General features: G+C 36.9%; 1 long non-coding RNA gene across 4 annotated transcripts in view; it reads left to right on the top strand.

The window, feature by feature from the left end:
- LOC139033137 (uncharacterized) overlaps window positions 1–13827 on the top strand; it is a 32471-nt gene extending 18644 nt beyond the window's left edge. For 3 of the 4 annotated variants that reach the window (XR_011485744.1, XR_011485743.1, XR_011485742.1), the window contains exons 2-7: window positions 881–969; window positions 2451–2587; window positions 3760–3969; window positions 4256–4578; window positions 5458–5588; window positions 6665–13827. This is a non-coding gene — a long non-coding RNA (uncharacterized lncRNA). The remainder of the gene's footprint in view (window positions 1–880; window positions 970–2450; window positions 2588–3759; window positions 3970–4255; window positions 4579–5457; window positions 5589–6664) is intronic. The other variant, XR_011485745.1, reaches the window with a different exon arrangement.
- Window positions 13828–14328: the final 501 nt, after the last annotated feature.

The following is a 14328-nucleotide window of genomic DNA, read 5'->3' as shown; positions in this document are numbered from 1 at the left end:
CTATATCCAGGCTGGCAAATTGTTGATTGTTTTAAGCTTGAGTTTTTCAAGCTCTAGGGATTGGGAGTATAAATCTGACATGTTAGAACTTTGTACGCTTCTTATTCTCTCTCTGCCCAAGAACAGATGAGAGTAGCTGTGTCTTTTTAGTTTGAGGGATTTGTGGATCCTCTTTGGCAAGAGGGCAATAGAGAAATATGTTCTATAAGAAGACCATGACCTTCCCCTCTCCCCTTTCACATTTTTCAACAAATACTTTTATGAGCTAAAAAGATTAGCCTCTCTGGTGTAAAAAGAACAAATATCAAACTGAAAAAAATATTAACATCAAATTTGAAAACTTTTTTTTTGTGTATGTCCATGTATCCCAGCAAGAGCAAGAAGAATTATATTAATGAGCTGGGCTTCTCTTACTGCCCATTTTAATTCATATCTATATTTCCTCACAGCTTGTTTCCCCCAGCCAGTGCCTAAAGATATTTGTCTGACTGACTGGAGGTAATACATGAATAGTCCTGAGCCTTCTTGTTTCTCAAACTGAAGTAATTTGTCAGGATGCAGCACCTTTTAAAGAAACAAGTTTTCTTGAGATCCTAAAGAGTAAATGTTTTGAGTAACACTGAATTAAGTTATTTGAAAAGTAAACATGGTTTCCACTTTCAAAATAGCTTTGTCAAAGATACAATATTTTATATAACATTTTAAATAATTTATATAGAACTTGGAGATCGTGTGAATATATCCACAAACCCCCAGGGTTCTTATCACCCCAATTTGAGAAACACTGGTCTGTGCTTATGAAATCTTTTATTGTAGTTAATCAAGTTATCATTCAATATTAATACACAGCTATAACTATTTATTGGAATTTGTTTTAAAGGGATGAATTCTGAGCTGGTTCCCCCCACTCAAGAGGAGGTATGGATCAAGTTTAGGTGGATTGAAGCCTGCACTGGACAGCATCCAAAGGTGAATCTTGGAGTTGTATTTCAGTTCACTGCCTGAAATAAAATCTCTAGCAGTTGTAGAAAGGGATGCTCTGGGAATGTGGGCATCTTCAAACTCAAGATAATCCTTTTGCTAATTCAACAAATATTTATTAGACCAGGCACTGGAATAAATAGTAAAATCAAAGACATAGTTCCTATCCAGGAATCTGCTATCTCATGGTGGATACAGAAGTGAACAAATTATTATGGTGTTGGGCAATCTGATGAGTACCATAAAATTTGGGGGAAATTCTGTGGTTCATAGAGGAAGAAGAGTGGAGGAAAACACTGTTACTAAGCAAAGTGATCAGTTCAGTTCAGTCGCTCAGTCGTGTCCGACTTTTTGCGACCCCATGAATTGTAGCACGCTAAGCCTCCCTGTCCAACACCAACTCCCGGAGCCTGCCCAAACTCATGTCCATTGAGTTGGTGATGCCAGCCAACCATCTCATCCTTTGTCATCCCCTTCTCCTGTCCTCAGTCTTTCAGGGTCTTTTCAAATGAGTCAGCTCTTCACATCAGGTAGCCAAAGTATTAGAGTTTCAGCTTCAACATCAGTCCTTCCAATAAACACCCAGGACTGATCTCCTTTAGGATGGACTGGTTGGATCTCCTTGCAGTCCAAGGGACTCTGAAGAGTCTTCTCCAACACCACAGTTCAAAAGCATCAATTCTTCAATGCTCAGCTTTCTTTATAGTCCAACTCTCACATCTATACCTGACTACTGGAAAAACCATAGCCTTGACTAGATGGACCTTTGTTGGCAAAGTAATGTCTCTGCTTTTTAATATGCTGTCTAGTTTGGTCATAACTTTCCTTCCAGGGAGTGAGTGTCTAGGATTTGTTTAATGTTGTAATAGATCCTTATAATGTGGTAATTCTTGATCAGGGATCTGGAAGCCATACCTTGTTCTTTCCACACTATACCATAACATAAAAAATACTTTCAAGATTGCAAACCTGACTTAGACCTTCTTCAGTGACCTTCTATCCTATAGTAAGGGCAGGTAACTAATTATTAAAAATGATCAAGGCAATTGTACTTCCAGGCAGCAGTAGCAATTCCTCTGCTGCTTTGCATCTTGAAGTATTTTTAGCACCTTTAGGCCACAAACTTAGACAGCCCTTAAGGTGGCTATTGGTTTGACTCATACTTTCATTTAGCTCTTTTTTCTATACTTGCTTAGTTCTTCTGTGATACTGCCAGTGTTGTCCATTACAGGACCTTAGGGAGACAACAAGCTAGAGATGAAAGACAGGAGATACCTATATCTAATGCTTCAGGTTAATGCTTCTTAGTGGGGTTTTTTGTTTTAATTGTTGTTGAGGTTTTCTCAGCATTAAAAAAAAAATTATTTATTTTTTTAATTGAAGAATAATTGCTTTACAGAACTCAGTTGTTTTCTGTCAAATCTCACCATGAATATTATATTGAGCCCTGCCCTGTCTTTCTTCTCAAGGACATTCCAAGCATATCAAACCTGAGAACTGCAAGCAACTTTAAGAAGCTCCATATTCAGCAGGTCTTTCCTTTTGAGAATCTGGATAAATTCCAACCAATCTAATAGGATGGCTTGCAGTTTCCCTGGAGAAAGAGGTAATGTAAGGAGCTTATTGTGTGAATTCTGTCTTTGAGTTTAAAGGCTTTAACTTCCTATAGCTCTCCTTTTAAAAACAGAACGTGAGCCAATTTTCATCAATTTCTATACATTTTTTTCTTTTTGAGTGTAAGAGTAGAATAATAGAGACCCAAGGGCCTGTGTAAGCTACATTATTGGATCCTTGTTTTTCCTTTTGCATAGATTTGCTTAGTTGCTGTAATAACTGGGGTTTTATGTGCCTGTAGCAATTCTTGATTTTTAAAAATATCCTGGTACTTTGGTGGTACCTCATTTATATAAGCTATTCAAGAACTGTACCATGTAGATTGAGGAGAAAACAATTCTGTTTACCTTGGCAATGCTCCAACATCTTATTGCTTAATATACAAATTATTAATAAAAGAGGAATGCTACAAAACTAGGTGAGAGAGACGTGCTTTTGTTGAGATGGATTGCTCAATTCTTACAATAGTACTTTATAAAAGAAGCATGAGGCAACGTCTTACAGAATTCACATGGGTCAGACCACATTGGAATTCTTCTCAAGTGGCTTGATGGCTCTCTTGATAGAGAAAGCTAGCTTCTCCTTTTGTTATTTTCAATCCCTTAATTTCTTGATGTCTACTTTATTTTTTGAGAACACAAGGACATTAAAAATCCATGCTCTCAAGCAGGATCCCCAACCTCCAGGATCTAATGCCTGGTGATCTGAGGTAGAGCTGATGTAATAATAATATAAATAAAGTGCACAACAAAATGTAATGTACTTGAATCATCCCCAAATCATTTCTGCAACCCTGGACCATAGAAAAATTGTCTTCCATGAAACTGGTCCTGGTGCCAGAAAAGTTAGGGACCACTGCTCTAGAGGATTATTAATCAGTAGAGACTGGTAACTAAAACAAAACATGGGAATTTTGCTAGTTATTCAGCTCTAAATTGCTCTTGGAAATGAGGGGAAGTACAGGGAATGGAGCTTGAAAGAATAGAGGAATTTGCATGTTGCTAGGCTGGTAGCTATTAATAGAATATAAAGTTCTAAATCTCCAGTCCTTACTCTGAAGAAAAGGGTAGATATAGTTTAATTTAACCCCTAGTTATTCTTTGGGATAGACTTTCGCAGTATACTGCATTTCAGTAATTTATTTTTCTTTTATCTCTTTTCTAGATCTACCTCAAAAGAATAGGCCTGTTGCTTTACAGTGTTAGTGACCCATTCCCTTTGACGATTCCTAGGTGGAGATGGGGCATGAGGATCCTCCAGGGGAAAGACTCACTACCACTGAGCAACAACTCTAGGCCATGAGGTTCTACCAAGATTCTTTCCTGGGCCCAGTTAAGAAGGTGAAGTCTCAAGACAACCACCACACATCCAGAGGTGGGTAAACTATCCCTAAGAGCATAATAAACAGTCTTTAATTTCTTGTTTTGCAGTATACATTGCACTTAGCTTTTCATTTAGATTGTTTTAGTCATTGTCATCTATGTCTGCTTTGGTAAAAAAAAAAAAAAAACCTGCCTCCTAATTAACCTGGGAAGTTACTGAGTGTGACATGGGTTAAAATGACAATGTGAAGAAAATAGCAGGCTGCATTAGTTAGGGTGTTTAGGATGGGACTGTAGTATGTGGTAGAGGCTTACAGCTAAGTTTTTCTTTGTTTTAGGAGAACATGTGTGATGACTGACACATCTGTGACACTGATCATGGGCAGATCATCATTCTGGACCCTTTGATCCCCAAAGTCTCCCTTGAGGCCCTGTTGGAGAACTTTGCCAATCATTTACATACTTCAAGATGCCTTGGGAAAGCTGTGGGACAAAACAAAAAAAAAGCTGTTTGAGAAGATAAAACAGAGATTTATCTTTTTATGCTCTACCTGCTAATTGACAGAAGCTTCACAGCTGTGAATGGGAATGTGATTAGAAGTGGCACAAAGTTGTCTATCATCAGACTGGATCTAAAGGACTAGCACACTGCGTACTCTAGGTCAGTGATGAGAGAGAATGGTTAGGGGGATGCAGGTTGGGAGGTAGAGGTAACTGTTCAGTGTAGAAAGTCCTGATTGTATAGGCTTTGTACAGATTACTATCCAATTAAAGGAATAAGGTTGTGATTGATGATGTTGTATCACAACATCATGGCAAGTATTCTTGCCATGTCTTAATATCTTCTGCTTCTGTTAGGTCCATGCTATTTCTGTCCTTTATTGAGCCCATCTCTGCCTGAAATGTTCCCTTGGTATCTCTAATTTTCTTGAAGACATCTCTAATCTTTCCTATTATATTGTTTTCCTCTATTTCTTTGCATTGATCGCTGAGGAAGGTTTCCTTATCTCTCCTTGCTATTCTTTGGAACTCTGCATTCACATGGGTATAGCTTTCCTTTTCTTCTTTGCTTTTCTTTTCACAGCTATTTATAAGGCCTCCTCAGCCATTTTGCTTTTTTTGCATTTATTTTTCTTGGGGATGGTCTTGATCCCTGTCTCCTATACAATGTCACAAACCTCCATCAATAGTTCATCAGGCACTCTGTCTATCAGATCTAGTCCCTTAAATCTATTTCTCACTTCCACTGTGTAATCATAAGGGATTTGATTTAGGTCATACCTGAATGGTCTAGTGGTTTTCCCCGAGTGTTATTAGGCAAGACATTTTCCTGTTTATGCCATAGTTTCCTATTCTGTTGAATGAAGCAGTTATATTAGTTTTATCTCTAAGGATCTAAAAGTGTCAACTTTATATTTTTCTCAGCTCTGTAGAGACAGTTTCTGTAGCTCATTAATTTGGATCTTCCCATAACTCTAGCACAGTACTCAGTTAATACTTCATGGCATTTACATGATTTCTTTCTTGTTTTCTTTTGTAGCTCCTGGTTGTTCCCTTCATATTTGCCAAATCATTATCTTTCCCTGAAGCAGTGCAAAGAGCAAGAAATGTGAACACACCAAGGAAGATCAACATGTCTGGCATGCTAGCATTTTAGGATAGCAAAGTGAAGTAAGTTGTTGGTGGTGTAATCCTACGAGGATTATTTTAGAGCTAATGGCTGTTTGATGGAGGTTTGTGTCAGATGACGTATAATGATCTGTGGTGGAAGAGGTGCTGAATGTGAGATGGGAGGACGACCAGTAACCTACATTAACAGTTGGTTTCACTAAAGCAACTCAAAAGATGATATAGTCTGTGTACCAGTTGTGTCATAGGGTAATTTAGTTTCACCTTGTCTGTTTATCTCTTCTACATAGATCTTTTGCCACCCTTAGAGGCCTAAACATATAGAAACTTAAGCCAAAAACGTTTTTGTTTTTTGCTGAAAGGCTGGCCTCTCTCACTCTTGTGAGCAAATCTGCAGTTAAGATTTAATATTAAAGAAAACCTAGTCCCTGAAGCAGCCATTATAATCATCAAAAGTATGAAAATCAAGTTAATTTTATAAAGGAATGGGGAAAGGTGAAGGTATAAAATGAGAGGACTAACTAGGTGCTCTCTAAAGGCCCTTTACTATGTATAATGTTCACTTATGTGTGGCACCTTATTTGGTTGTCTTGGAAATCTTGGGAAAGTTGTAGCAGAATGTTGAGGCACATATTCTGTGTTTACCTCTACCACTCACTACGTGAACAACCTTTTGGCAATTTAGAGTCTGATTAGACTTGTCTGTTTGTGAAGCTTATATGAAATCATTTATGTAAAGTGCTTAGTACAGTGCCTAGTACATGGTAGGTAAAGGGTAACCTAAGAAGTTCATTTGACACAATACAAGTGACCACTGATACCATCTAGTAGCACAGAGTTGATGTGGTTTGGTTCTATATAAAAAATTCCCAAATTAAAAATTTGTAAGTAGAAGAGTATCTGTGCTGGTGGTAATTGTTGTTATTATAATTATTATTGCTAGTAGTAATATAAATAGTATTGACACTAATAACAGATTATTGCACTTATTAATGCACTTTTTTTCTTCTCTTTGTGATACTTCCTGTGCTTATCATGCTCGTCACTGTATTTTGTCTCTTCTATTTCTTACCCTCTTCCACGAATGTCTGCTTTTGCTTATCTTTTAAACTCATAAGTGTGTATTTGTTTGCTTGTCTATTTCTTCTCTGAATGTCTTTGGTCTTTCTTGTCTAAAGTATGTCTTACCCATTTCCATGATTCTCTTGCTGGTTTCTTCTCTGTGTATCTTTGTCTCATTTACTTTTTCGTACTCAGGAGTGGTCTGTGTCTTGTCTTAGATGTCTCTCTCTAGTTTTCTTCATTTTGTTACTGATTCTCCTTGCTCTGCTAGATCTAGCTCTTCTTTCACTGTTTTCTTTGAGCTTCTTGGGTTGTGTGTACCTTTTGCTCATTTCTTGCTATGCCTGCCTCTCTTCTTTTTCTCTTTGTGAATTCTGTCACCTGTTCCCCTTGTTGATTTGACATTTCACCTTTTCTGATACTGGCTACCCTTCTGCTGTTTCTACTCTTTATCTTGCACATTTCTCTTTCCTACATGTTCTTTGTGTCTTTCTTGGGCCATTTTCTCTTTTTTTCCCCATGCTTTGTGTGCCCCAGTGTCTCTTTGTTCTTTGTGATTTTCAATTTCAGCATTCATCTCTGTTCTCTTGGTTCTTCTCTCCTTTTGCCTTTCTATTCACTTTTGAGTATTTCTTGAGTCTATGTCTCCCCCTCTTTGATTTCATGCAATTCTCTCTCCTGCATGTTTTTTTGTGCATGTGTGTGTGTACTCTTGTGTGTGTTTGTAAAGGGGTCTCCTAACCCCTTCCAGTAGGTGCAGAGTGTCAGCTATCAAAATAAGCATTGCCGAGCTGTTCCTTATGCCAGACCGCCCTGTGAGATGATGCAAAACCAACAGAAGGTCCAAATGTCTAGACTGGAGTTGGATAGAAGACTCAAGTCTTGGTGAGACAGAAGGCCAAAGACCCAGGATGGGATTAAAAAACCTTGACTTGAAGACCTGTGACCCAAAAGATGGAAGTGCCCAAGCACACATAAAGACCCAGGACTCAAACCTATCTATATAAGACAGAAGGCCCAAGAGAGACAGATGTTTCAAGACTAAATTAGATGGGAAACTGGAGGTTCACGACAGAGATACCAGGAAGGAAAGAAGCCCCAGGACCAAAGGAAATTCCAAGATGAGAATCCTAAACCCCAGCTCTTCTCTATTGCTCCTTTCCTTACTCTCGGACATTTTTAGTTCTCCCTTCTTCTCATGTCTCCATTTAAATCTACTTCTTTTGAAATATCCTTTTTGATGTTGCTGTTACCTTTAAAAAAAAACATATCTTTAGACCAGTAATATTATGCTTTGGCCTGTTTTTATTACAGTTTTGAGCCACTTATTAATTTTTGAAGTTTTAAACTTCCATTTCTCTTCACCTCCTCTCCACTTGAGAGGGACACATAGCTGACATTATATTTCAGTCCCCTCTTTCCTCAGCAGCTCTAGGCTGATGAGAGAAGAAAAGTATCGGGTTCAGTTACTGAGGGGAAACAAGTGCCAAGCTATCTATAGAAAATGTGAAGAGATGCTCCAGGCCAATGAGAAGAATTAGATAAGAAATACACAGATGTGCCAGTTTGCTGAGAATTGCCAGCCAGCAACATCTTACTTATTTGAGTTTGGGTGAGCAGGACACCTGAGGTTTGGGGTTCTTACTGATGGTTATGAAGGAGGATTGGGCCTAACACATAGTGAGGCCCCAAGGAAGGAGCGTGAACTCCCTGTTCATAGTAGTGGCCTAATAATGTGGTAAGCTGCATCAGTTCTGTCCCTGGGTTTAATACCCACCTCTAGGCTTAAAAGTGAGAAAATTTGGGAATATTTAGCAGGCTTAATCCTTTCCTTGATTTTTTTTCTCTTACCACAAATAAAGATAATTTTAGTGATAATATATATGAAAGCACTGTAAAACACAGAAAAAAAGCAAGACATTCTCATTAATAATGTATTGGCACCCATGCACAGCTAACATTTGAAAGTGCATTGTCAGTTGTGAAGCCTTATGTAAATCAAGGGTTATCACACCCTTTTTGTAAAGGGTCAGATGGCAATTATTTTATACTTTGCAGGCCATATGGTCTCTCTTTGCTTTTTTTTTTTAAAGTAAATATGATCTGTGGGCCACAGTTTATCACCCCTGATGTAATTGCCAGGGACTGTTTGCTGAATGATATTAATTTCTTTATGCCTGTCCCTGTATGCACTAAGGATGCAATGATTACTTATGGTCATATCCAGGTGATATGAAGAAAAATATGTGAATGTGAGTTATAAACTATTATGCACTTTAAAAGCTTGTCACAATTTTCAGAGTTGATGAATGATTACCTGGTATATACATTTCTAGGCACTGTATATACAAAGAACAAAAGCGTGAATAAAGTGCTTTCTCAAAAGTATGTAATACAGTACAGATATTAGGAATTAAGTCTATGATAAATGAGTAATTCATATATTTGTGGCCATTGTGTTTCTGTGGCTATGGTGATTTTGAGTAAAGGTGTAGTATTCCAAGTCACAGAAAAGAAAATATTGTTCAGTCGCTAAGTCGTGTCTGACTCTTTGTGACCCCATGAACTGCAGCATGCCAGGCTTCCAAACCCTTAAACTATAAAGTATACTGCAAACACAAGGGGTTTAAGCTATTGTGATTACTTATAATGTGCCAGATAACATCCTGGGCTCTACAGATGTCAAAGGAAAAAAATGTTCTTATTATAGAATAATTAAAATTTTTAGGCAGTACATTTTAAAGTGCTTTGTACTAAAGCACTGTATAAATATCAATGGGCTATATGTTCATGAATGAATGAATAAGTATTAATTTCCTTATATATGCCAGCTATTGTTTCAGGTACTGTGAAATCCAAGACAATGCTCCCAAGTAATAAGAGGGATGTTTATGTCCTATACTACTTAGATATAAGGAATTAGATATTACATATTTTAATCAATAAAGGCTTTACTGGTGATGTTGAACCGAATTATTACCAGTATATTTTCCAGGGTAACAGGAAAACGTAATGAATGAGATTGAGCTTTCTAACTATAAAATACTACATAAATACAAAACATTAGGTGTTTTCTCTGTGAACAAAACTTACGTGAGACAGACATTTGTGTGTGTTAGTCGTTCAATCGTGTCTGACTCTTGTGACCCAATGGACTGTAACCCACCAGACTCCTCTCTCTGTGGATTTCTCCACACAAGAATACTGAAGTGGGTTGTCATTCCCTTCTCCAGGGGATCTTCATGACCCAGAAAGTGAACTCAGGTCTCCTGCATTGCAGGCAGATTCTTTACCATCTGAACCACAGATTTTCATTGTGTGCTTGACCCACTATGAGAAAGGTAGTATAAATAGTTATACAAACTGAGAATTTAAATACTCGGTAAATGAATGGGTCATTAATATCAGTTGCCTACTATGTGAACTCACTGTTATAGGCACTAAAGAGACACACAAATTTATCATTTTATTGTGCCTGCAGCTGAAAATAGGCAATACATATGTTAGTATTTTGTGAACTCTAAAGCACCATATAAGTGTAACTATTGATTTCCTCAGTTGGTATGCCTAATACTAAGCTTACAAAATTGTATCATAGTTATTATACCATAAAAAAGTCAGAAAAAATTTGAGCAAGGATTGTTAATTATTGAACACTTCAAATATGGTACATAAAGGACTAAATGTCTGATGAATGCAAGACTGGATGATAATTATGTGCCAGTCTCCTTGATAAGCATAAAAGATATGAAGATAATGCATCTTTACTGTGTTCTGGGCAGCAGAAGGTAATGTGTAAAATCAATTTGTATGTCTTAAACTGGCATACAAATATAAGCCATATCTGCTGAATGAACATTGATTGCGTACTCTTTCTTATTCCAAGAGATAGCAACTAGGGATGCAAAAATTCATTGTCATTATTGTTGAACCTGCAACAGAGATCTGTGTAAATTTTACAAAGCTTACTGTTCTATACAGATCTAAAGAATTAACTGTTGGCTTAATGAATGGTTACTGATTACTTTCCATCTATAAAGCTCAGAACTGTGTATGCTCTAGGATATAAAAATGACTCTCCTTATCAGATGGAGTAAATAACATGTGTGGTAATCCAAACTAAAAGTTACTTAACCATTGCTTAGCTTATTTGATGATAAAAAAACATGGGCAGAATGGAGCTGTGCAAGGCAGTATGCTGAATGCTGAGCTAAGTGGAAAGATAAAATCCAGACCAGAAGGCCACTTGCTCCCTGGCTTGACTGAATGAATGGAATTTGTTTGTTTCTTTGTTTAAAGAGCAAGATATTGTCATTCTCCATTGATTTTTTAAATGCTGAATGCTGAAGATGGAGGTGAATTTGATCCACTCTGGCCTGGCATAGAGACATTGAAAGAGTAAAAAATGGTTCAGGTTGGCTTTTAGATTACTTTGATGAACAGCATCTTTTATATAAAATACATCATTCTAGGTCCTGAGCATAAGAGAAGTGAAAGGGGCCTAGTCTAAAGGGCTTTAGATCAAAGATCATAGCTGATGATCCAAAAACATCTTTGAGTTTTGAGTAAATATTTGAGTTCCTGTTCTCCAGATCCTATTCCTGTTCCTTGAATTCTTGTTCTGGTTTTCTTGGTTAAGTCTGGTCCAGAAAACCTATTGACTTGCCTTGAAAATTTAAAAAATAGAAAAAAAATATGGTTCTTTCAATGTAAAATGAAGATATTTTTCTTGGCTCTAGAAAGTATCAATGTCATGTGCTCATTGACCTAGATTGAAGCCAGAAGATTGTTAAAAGGCCTCAGGGTTTGTCCTTTAATTCATTAATATTCTGTTTTTATTATAGTTAAATGGGTAAGATGAGAATTAAAATTATTTTGGCATAGAGTCAGGAAGACAATAAAAAAGATCCTTCCTAGATTTTCCATACTTTGTAAATTATTCACTTGAATGAAGTACTGTTCTTAAGTGCTGAGGAGAATAAAGAGATTTAAAAGACCTAGACCAAAATATAATTTCACTAGTTCATGGAGGACACACAAGAACAAATTTAATAGATTGCAGTTCTTTCATTAGTTGAGAGAACTAAAGTAGCTGTGATGTTAAGATACTGAGATGGAGTGATTAAACAGATCACTTTCTCTTTGGCATGTTTTGTAGAGAAGGAATAAAAAAGCTTTTCAGTTATTCATACAAACATTGAAGAAGGTGATGCTAAATGAAATAGATGTGGTAAAAAGGTAATTGTCTTGGAGATGCAGCTAAAAAAAAAAACAGGAAATGGAGTGAAACTTCATTGAATGAGTGTCTATTTCAAGGCATTGTGCTAATTCCTAGACAGAAAACAAAAAAGATCTTGACTGAAAGACACTTACTTGGCTTGAAAACTGGTATGCAAGAGAAAAGGTTATTGTTAATTAATTTTTAAAATTTATTCATTCATTCTACAAGTATGTTTGAATGCCTATTGTGTATAAGCTCCTTAGCTGGGTTCTAGCTAGGTTCTCTAGCTAGCCCCCGGAGACATGAGAAAATGAATGCCTTCCCAGAGAACTTAAAATTTGCCGTTTGGCCTGTTTTCTGATTAGGGCTATGGCTTACTTCCTCAATAATATTGTGTGGTTTAATTCTGACTCCATCTTCAACCACTCTGGCCACTACAATAAGCAGGGGTTTTTACTGAGCTTGCTCCTTAAGTTGCAGGATCCCTCCTTATAATAAAACACTTCAGTTTTCCTAACCCATCCCTCTGAAAAATGGTTGTGACCATAGTGGGCCAAAAGAGGGATGAGAAGCAACTGATTCCCAAACCTCAGTCTCATTGGTACCAACCTTGAAGAACCACTCATACTCAAATCACAATTGGTTTTGAAACACACTTACAGTTTTGTCTGTGACAAACATACACTGCCTAAGTCTTTTTTAAAAACAATCCTCTAATATTACTTAGCAAGTTTGGAGATGGAGACATGATTTGTGTTTTGCAACAACAGCTTCTCAACTTACAACTTAGAAATCTTTCCCTTTTCACTATCAAAACCTGCTGAAGATAAGACTTGAAAATAGCCTAACAATTTTACCATGCTTAAATCTTAAGAATAATAGAAATTGAAAGTATTTGGCAAATGTTGGAGGGAAAAAAAATCTACATCTAGGCCCAAATGGGCTTTGGCCTTTTCTATTTTTAAATCACTCACAGAGGGTGGGATAGGAGGAAGAGTGAAAGAAAAGGCCAAGCCTGATTCTAAAAATGGGTTGGTCTTAAAAGCATTGCTACCTCCAGATCTAACTTGGGGATTGCTGTTTTTAGTGTAATTCAATTTTAATAACTGGTCACTGTTAAAATGAGGGCAAAGTCCTTTGTCCCTACTCATTTCTAAAAGTGTTTTAAGAAATAATTTTTGGCTTAATGGCTATCAGTTAAGCCTGGGGTTATATAATTATGGAATTTATTAAATCTATGTGACCTCTCCATCATAAGGTAGTCTTAAAGCTAAAGTCAGTCCACCACAAAGAAAGAGGACTTTATTGTTCACTATAATTCATACATACTTTCAAAGCATCTAAACTTTAAAGTTTATATGGCAAGACAACAATACCATCTGTAAATATAGAAGGAAATAGAAGAATGGCAGGGGATAGTTGCTGGAGGGAGCAAATTTGAAGGGGATTTGGGATAATGTTTGTAGTTTTTGCTTTATACATTTTTATTTAGGCATAAGGTATATCTGATATTAATAATGTTTGGTGTTTAATATGTACTATTAGCTGGATTCAGTAACTCCGCTTTCTCCAGTTAGGGATGAGAGATGCATTATTGGAAAAGAGAAAGTAACAGTCTTCATTTAACAGTTTTTGGCATCCCAAGGCCACCACTACTGATGAACAAAAATAATAGAACATTCTGTCATCTGATTTTTGTGGCATAAAAGAAGTTGTGAACAAATTTTTTTTTTTCTTAAGAAAGAGAAACGGCTTTGCATCTACCCTTTTACCTTAAGGGGATCTATGCCAAAATGCTCTGATGAATGGAAGATACACTTGGACTTGTGAACTGATGTGAAACACATAATATCTGAACCTTGGTTGTTTTGAAGATTGAGAAGTCTTGTTCAGTTAAGATGACCACCAAAAAAGCAACCTAAAGCTGTCTATATGTCACAACTGAGACAAATTGGGGAGTTTTTTGTTTAATGTCAAATAAAAATGTACTGTTTGAAAGCTTTGTCTTTGATGCTAAAACAAGTTCTACCTCACTGTCTTTTCCTAACCACACTAGTTACCTCAGTTTTTAAAAAAGATTATCTTAACCACCCAGCTTGGGTAAGTGATTTGAGGTCTCATTTTTTCCCCCTAGCTTCAGTTGCTTTGGTTAGAAATTCTGAGAAGCACAGAAACAATTTTAAAGATGTGCGAAGCAAAAAAAAAAAAAAAAAATTATTGAAGAACAAGGGCGGGATAGGAATAGGGCATAGAAATTTTAAGGCTGTGGGAAGTAGGATGAATCCAGGAAGGTAATCACTGTAATTAAAGTAACAGGTCCAATCCTTGAGTAGCTGAAGGGATCTCTGATGTTCTTAAATACCAAAATGTTAGATTGGTGACTTCAGAGGCATATGACCCCATGCAGTGTTTGTAGGCAAGAGTTTCTACTCCTTTGTTGGCATTTTATGCCATTCTTAATTTGGCTAGAGACAGTGCTCAGCTCCCTCTTACAGAAGT

The sequence above is a fragment of the Odocoileus virginianus genome, chromosome X, assembly GCF_023699985.2.
Source record: "Odocoileus virginianus isolate 20LAN1187 ecotype Illinois chromosome X, Ovbor_1.2, whole genome shotgun sequence".
In the NCBI taxonomy this organism is placed as follows: Eukaryota; Metazoa; Chordata; class Mammalia; order Artiodactyla; family Cervidae; genus Odocoileus; species Odocoileus virginianus.
This window is presented reverse-complemented; position numbering and strand designations above follow the sequence as displayed.